This window comes from Haliotis cracherodii, unplaced genomic scaffold (assembly GCF_022045235.1).
Source record: "Haliotis cracherodii isolate W230 unplaced genomic scaffold, xgHalCrac1.p SCAF_11, whole genome shotgun sequence".
Classification (NCBI taxonomy): Eukaryota; Metazoa; Mollusca; class Gastropoda; order Lepetellida; family Haliotidae; genus Haliotis; species Haliotis cracherodii.
In genome coordinates this window covers 21,818,468-21,826,566 of record NW_027266266.1, presented here as the reverse complement: position 1 = coordinate 21,826,566, position 8,099 = coordinate 21,818,468, and positions in this window count along the sequence as shown.

Sequence of the window (8,099 nt, the reverse complement as noted above, 5' to 3'; positions counted from 1 at the left end):
CTTTGTACGACAGCCTGGCGTTTGCGTAACATAGTTAGCATCACAGACTTTTCTGTCAATAACATGCGGATCGTGGCACATAATGGATGACCAGGGCAAAAACACTGATGCTTTAACGCCAGGAACGAAAGATATCTCTTTTAGTCACAATGTACTTTCAGTTTGACATGGGAATCTTTCCAGTTATGCCTAGAAACTTCACACGCTTTTGAAAGCCTATTCCGAAATGATGAGCCATACTCAATCAAGCTCCTTTCTGGAAACCTAGTTCTATGGTAGCAGGAAAGTGCTGATTTCCATACTTAGTTTAAGGCAAAAAAAATAGCACAATCAATGATGACCCTGCTGAAAGGTTCTACAAAATCTGGAATGTGTTTCAATGAGCAGCTGGGATTTTCTGATTAGGTTTGACAACCATTTGACACATATGGATGGAAGGAGAAATGGTTTGTTGTTTATCTCCGCACTCAGCAATATGAGGGCGGTCTGTAAATAATCGAGTCTGGACCAGACAATCCAGTGATTAATATCATGAGCATCGATCCACGCAATTGTGATCGATGACATGCATCAACCTAGTGAGGGAGCCTGACCACCCGATCCCGTTAGTCGCCTTTTACTACAAGCATAGTCGCCTTTTACGGCAAGCATGTGTTGCTGAAAACCTATTCTACCCCGGAATCTTCACGGGTCGACACACATGGTATGTTTTGCAAAATTCAGCCACGTCATGCCTCAAAATAAAATAATCTATCAGTCAACATCATCAATATGTACTACCTTTGAATTTTTTGTGTCTATCAGCCATCATGTTTTACCATTCGTCATTATCATTTTGTGAGTGGAAGTGAAATCTGATTTAGCAATAGGTTCAGTCAATTGTAGGGGCCTTATTGACTATTATAAACGGAAGCATATATTTGATTTTTAAGGACAAAATATATTCAGCCTCATTATTGATTTATGAAATCAAAGAGAGCTTAGCATCCTAATTGAATAGGGAGGAGATTTTGTCTTCAATCAATCCATCAATCACACAATTCATCATTTTGTTCAGTAGTTTGTTTGTTTGTTGTTTAACGCCGTACTCAGCAATATTGCATCAATATGACGGTGGTCTGTTGGTAATCGAGTCTGGACCAGACCAGTGTTTGAAAACATGAGCATCGATTCACGCAATTTGGATCGATGACATTCATCTATCAACTAAGTCAGCGAGGCTGACCACCCGACCATGTTAGTCGCGTCTTACGACAAGCATGGTCGCTTTTTTCATGGCAAGCATGGTTTGCTGAAGACCTATTCTGATCTGTTCAGTAGTAAGGCCTTAGACCCACGTACATAATATTTTTTTGAAAATACAAAAACAAGAGCTGCAGAAAAATAACAATGTTACTGTAGAAAGGAACTGCATATTAAGGCATTCATAATATAATCTGAGTAAGACAATAAACGAGACAGATAAATACATTGTAAGAAATGAATTAGGAAGTCATTGTTTATGTGCGAAGGAAGATTTTGAAAATGTTTTTGACGAAGATCATGATATAGTGGACATTAATAAAGAAAGTGAAATTCTTCGTCTGCGTTGTTTAAATTACATAATTGATAAAAACGACCATTATATGGAATACCATCACATCTACCGATATTTAAGTAAATGCGTAGTAGATGCGTAATGTTAACAAAGTAATTCAACACCATGCATCTCTTGAATTTATGTTTAACAGATATGTTTCAGAACGATTGTTTAACTTAGTATCAGATATCACATTTGGTGCAAAAGGAATGTCTCTTATCAATCTATGTGGTCCAAAGAATGAGGATCCTGATTGTTATGTCTTGATCGAAGACAAGATTTGGTCTCATTTGGTAATGAACCTTATATCATTGCTTGTGATTTTAATCTCATTTTACATCTGATACACTTAACTATCAGCATTTTAATAATCCCATTGCCAGAAAACAGGTCAGATATAGTTATGATTGTGGAACTTGATTTTATCGATGTATCAAGTGATCAGAATCCAAACCGTAAAATTGTCTGGTCCAGACTCGATTATTTACAGACCGCCGTCAGAAAGCTGGTATATTGCTAAGTGCGGCGTTAAACAACAAACCAGCCAACAAACCAAACCGTAAAAGTTTTACTTAGAGAAGGAGGTCTCCAATAAAGCAGACAAGACTGGACCTTTTCCATATATAATATCTAAGTTTGGAGTTTATGCTCTTTCATCTGTAATCCTAGTATCCCTGGAGGTTATGAGAGTGACCACTCACACATTGATTTAAAGTTTAAATTCAACGTTAGAAAGCTTATTAGAAATTCAACTCTTTATCAAAAGAAAAAAATTATGTGTGAAAGAAGTTATAAAAACTTCTGTCTAGATTCTGTATACATGGCGTTGGTATTGCTAACTTCTGTCTAGATTCTGTATACCTGGCGTTGGTATTGCTAACTTCTGTCAAGACTCTGTATACATGGCGTTGGTATTGCTAACTTCTGTCTAGATTCTGTATACACGGCTATTCTACCCCGGAATCAAATAGTGATAATACCACGTGTTCATCAGTACGGGGGCCATATGGCACAAGTTAAAATAGGGCATTGCACCGGATATAATTCTTGTCAGTGATGCGTCAACTCTGTTCAGGAAATGTCCTCTGTATGTCTACCATAAAAAAACTTTGCTGAGTCCAATAAAGTTGCAACCCTGATCCAAAAATGTGCAGTGGTCGTATGACGCCCCTGAATTTTTTTTAGAAAGAGAATGCTCGAAAGTACCTCAAAAGGTGCGCAGTGTAAACCCAAAAGGCTGAATCTGCTGGATACCTGATAGAAAATCCGTGGTGGATTTGGGATAGAACTGGTCCCACACAAACTATACTGGCCAAAACAGGAGACTACATGGCTTGGTGGTGAATTGATGGTTGATAGTGTGTCATCGTACCCCGACAGTGTAGATTGTTCCTCACAACATCAGTCACTGGATGTTCTGGTCCTGGCTTGGTTTCCTTCACAGGCTGCCGTCACATATCAGGAATATTTCGGAGTGCGGCGTTAAACAAGTAAGAAATGAACTAATACAACCTGAAGTCACCGTGGGGGATTGTAAAACGTTTACATGTACCTTGTGTGAAAAGTCGCCCTTGCTGTCTTCTGGATCTCTAAAAACAACAGGGCAAGACAATCTTTAATTTGCCATGCATTGTTATGATTTAGGGCGTTAGCAAATGCAACAAATATTGATTGTTAAATGTGTTTAAGCTTCGTTAGGGTGTGGCAAGTTATCTTAATCCAGAAGATTTGTTAACAGGTGTTAATTGATGCAACAAATTGCATGATCTGTCTGTATAAATGGAATAATCGTGTTGAAAAGAAATAAATATTTACTGAGCATTATCTATACTCAATAATGTTGATCTATAAACTAATTTATTGTCGAGGGTGGTTTTGATATGATCAAAACGATATTTAATGGCGTACATCTGTTTTCTTTCTTTGTACTTTAACGCCGCACTCCACGTAATTGGGATACGATGACATGCATCAACCAAGTCAGCGAGCCTGACCACCCGATCAAGTTAGTCGCCTTTTACGACAAGCATAGTCAACTTTTACGGCAAGCTTGGGTTGCTGAAGACCTATTCTACCCCGGAATCTTCACGAGTCTCGATCAACGCAATTGGGATGAATCAACGAAGTCAGAGAGCCTGACCACCCGATCCTATACGTTGCTGAAGACCCCTTCTAACCCGGACCATCACGGGTGAATAAAAAATGTACACAAAATGTCATAAAAAAAACTGCAGGCGTGCTGGATTCGATAGGACGTGTGTCGCCACTTGCATTCATGGACCCCTACTAACGTTTAATGTGCTGAATTTCTCATTAACGATGACATTAATATACTCATTGAAACAAACCAACTTGGTCCTGAATCCACTTTAAACACCATGTGGTCGAACAATGCCACTCATGTTGGGTTCCGCAGTGTCAAACCCCACACTGTCATGAAATGGGGGGATGTTTCACTTAAAATTGAGTCAGATGGTAGGGATTTGTTTTTAATTCAGAGAGAGGCAGTTGAACATATGTCAAGGAAATAATGTTTTGGGTATCCGTAACATACAATATGATGGACCCGTGGAGACACGGGGTACCGCCTGACTGGTCGCATGGTTGATGGTTTGTTGTTTAACGCCGCACTCAGCAATATTCCAGCTATATGACGGCGGTCTGTAAATAATCGAGTCTGGACCAGAGAACCTAGTGAATGACATCATGAGCATCGATGCACGCAATTTGGATCGATGACATGCATCAACCAAATCAGCGAGCCTAACCACCCGATCCCGTTAGTCGCATCTTACAAGAGTCGCCTTTTATGGCAAGCACGGGTTACCTTAACTATGACCTTGAACTTATAAGCATACTATTAGGTAACTTACGACCTTTTCAGATCTGGGCCCCTCATCAAGGATGGCAGATTCCATGTTTCATTTTCGGTCACTAAATCCTGCATGATTTTGGAATGAAGTTGTTTAAGTTGTGACATTGACCCATGACCCTATCAATGTCCTAAAATTATTTTCCAGGACAAAGGCGATACATATGTTATTGATATCCCTGAAATATCAAAGCACCATGCAGCTTCATAAAGGAAATCGCATTTGGCGCACATTGAAAGTATATTTCCTAGAGGCATTTAAAGGTGTCTCCTCAAATCAAGCACTTAAAAGTGTCTCATCAAATCATCCCATAATCCTTGACATTTTAAAACTTTTTAATGATCTTTCTACTGGCCCATGTGACATCGTCTGTTGCTGGTTACCAGGTCATGTATGCATAACAGGTAACTCAAAGGCCGATGCTGCAGCTGAAGCAGCTCTTGACAAACCGTTATCTCCACTACTGATCCCGTACAGTGATTTCAAACCAACCATCAAGAGTTATATTCGGGATCTCATCAAAATAGCCGGGACACCCAGGAAGGAAACAATAAACTTCACGAATTAAAACCAACAATCGGTCATACCTACTTGGGTTGTCAGTCAAGACAATGACGAGGTCGTTTTACGATGATGTGACTTGGTTGATGCATGTCATCGATCCCAATTGCGTGGATCGATGATCGTGATATCAAGCAATGAATTGTCTGGTCCAGACTCGATTATTTACAGACCATCGTCATATAGCTGGAATATTGCTGGCTGGGGCGTTAAACAACAAACCAACCAATCGTATTGGCCACAATCAGTTTACCCTCGAATATCTGCTTAAGACAGATGTGGACGAACCTCCTAAGTGTATCCCTTGTGATGAAAGGTTCACCGTCAAGCATATATTGCTTTTCTATGTGGACATTGCAATCGCAAGGGATTCACATTATCAAAGTGTAAATCTGAAAGATCTCTTTTCCCGTGTCAGCGGGTATATCATTATCAGCTTCTTGAAAGAAATTGGTCTGTATAATAAATTTGAAATGTGTATGTGGAAAATTAAAGGATTGTTTTTAAATTTGGTGAGATGCTATTATCAACTGACATTATTGAAGGCTCTGTCCAGGGGGTTAAAGTATCGTAAAAAAAATGTCCCCGCTGTGTGACACGTAATCCTATCATAATCGATGTAACTATCACCAACCAGTGAAAAAGCCAACTCATTGCTGAGTATTTTTTAATATTGACTTTTATTGTGCAAAACCACCAGTAGCTAAAGGGATGACGTAAATACTGCTGGGATATCATGCAGGAAGCAGAGGTACTGTAAGTCCCCATGGTCCCCAGCGAGGTGGCCTGCTTTGGTTACTGGTGGCCTTTTTACAAAATTCGAATAGAATGTAATTTTAAACACTTCTTTCTGAGAGAAATTGGACAGTTTTTTTAATATGCCATTTCGTTTTTTGAAAAGAGAAGATCAATGAAAGCAGGGACATGATAACTTGACAGATAGCGATCTGGGCCCGGTTGCTCAGAACTTGGTTAACTCTTAACCAGCCGTTAAGTCAGTGTTTACTCGCCGTTAAATATAACCAAATGGTTATGTTGTTTCTCAAAGCATGGTTATCTTTAACGACTGGTTAAACCCCCGTTAAAATTAACACACCTCCCGACCTCCGTTAAATACTTAACACCTTGGTTATCTTTGAAACAAAACTGGCGTTCATGGTTAGGCCTAGAGCCGCTTTCATGGTTCCAGAGGTTAATGCGAGACAACAGAAGCGATTCCGAGCTGTTAATTTTGCATTAATGTTTGTTTGTTTGTTTGTTGTTTAACGCCGCCGCAATCCAGTGATTAACATCATGAGCATCGATCCACGCAATCGGGATACGATGACATGCATCAACCAAGTCAGCGAGCCTGGCCACCCGATCCCGTTAGTCACCTCTGACGACAAGCATAGTCACCTTTTACGGTAAGCATGGGTTGCTGATAATCTATTCTACCCCGGATCTTCTTTCCATTAATGAACTACAGACAGGTTCAATAAATAACGTTTGCTATCAGATGAATTTGTGAAATACACTCTTCAAAAACAGAAACGCATAGTTAAAAAAGAAGGATATTTATTCAGCGGATGTAAAAGTATCTACACAGAATATCCATGAACACAATGAAATGAAAATGGACACAGTGATCGACAGTGATACACTCTTCAAAAACAGAAACGCATAGTTAAAAAATAAGGATATTTATTCAGCGGATGTAAAAGTATCTACACAGAATATCCATGAACACAATCAAATGAAATTAGACACAGTGATCGACAGTGATCGACAGTGATCGACACAGTGATCGCCGTCACTGCCCGACACCTCCTTGGCACAGATTGCACAAGTCGTCGGATTTTTTCGTGGTGAATTCTTCGCCATTCCTCCTTTAAAGCGTTGGCGAGTTGTGCCAGTGTGTGGGGAGGCTGGTGACGTTGATGGACGCGTCGATCAAGTTCGTCCCACAAATGTTCAATCGGGTTGAGATCAGGCGATTTGGACGGCTATGGAAGAACATTGATGTTCTCATTAACAAGGAAATTAACTGTTGCACGCGCTGTGTGGGGCCGAGCGTTGTCATGTTGGAACACCTCCCTCTGGTGGTCCAAAGTTGGGAGGAGGTGTGGACGCAGAATTTGGTCTATGTGTAGGTTTGCTGTAAGATTGCCCTGGACAACCACTAACTGTGATCTACCCGTGTAAGATATGGCTTCCCACACCATGACACTCCCTCCACCAAATCGGTCCACCTGTCGAACGCAGTTCGGCGCAAAACGTTCATGTCGACGTCGGTATACACGTTGTATCCCGGCGTTGAAGAAGAAAACGTGACTCATCGCTGAAACAAACGCGTCGCCAGTTCCTGAGATGCCATGCCTGTACTCTGTTGCACCACCGGACACGTCGCTGACGGTGTTGACGTCGCAAGACAGGTCCAAGTTTTGGTCGTCTCGCTCGAATTACACTTCCCTCAGACGATTTCTGATGGTTTGGTCGGAAATTCTTCGCATACCAGGCACTTGTCCTGCAGTGTCCGTTGCTGTAGCAAATCGATTCCGAAGGTGATGCAACCGGATGTACCGATCCTGAGCATGGGTGGTCACCCTTGGTCTTCCACTTCTGGGATGATCTTGAGTCGAATTAGTGCGCGTATATCAAGCCTATAGTCGAGATATGGTGCTCTGGTGAACGTGGAAGTGTCTTGCAACGGCAGACTGGGACTCCCCTGCTTCCAAACGGCCGATGTCGATATTTCGGTCAGCTGCAGTTAATCTTGGCATTTTTCGATCTCCGTTCACGTCAGAAATTTCGTAGTGAACTGGTGAAATTTGTACGGTCTTTCATAGTCAGTGTCTCTACTCTTGTTTCCAACATTTTGCACGTGCATTGTGGTGGAAACGTTTTCTGTAAGCAATTTCCGTGCGTGCTTTGATTTTTTGTTGATCGTTAAACAACAAAAGAGAAAAAACAAGCATATTGCAGGTGTATGAATTTGGATTCCATGCCTTCCAAGAATGTCAAACTATAATTAGTATTTCAAACATCTAAAATTTGATATGTAATGGGTATCTGCTACATTTGCCATAGCTGGGTGTTAATGGCCC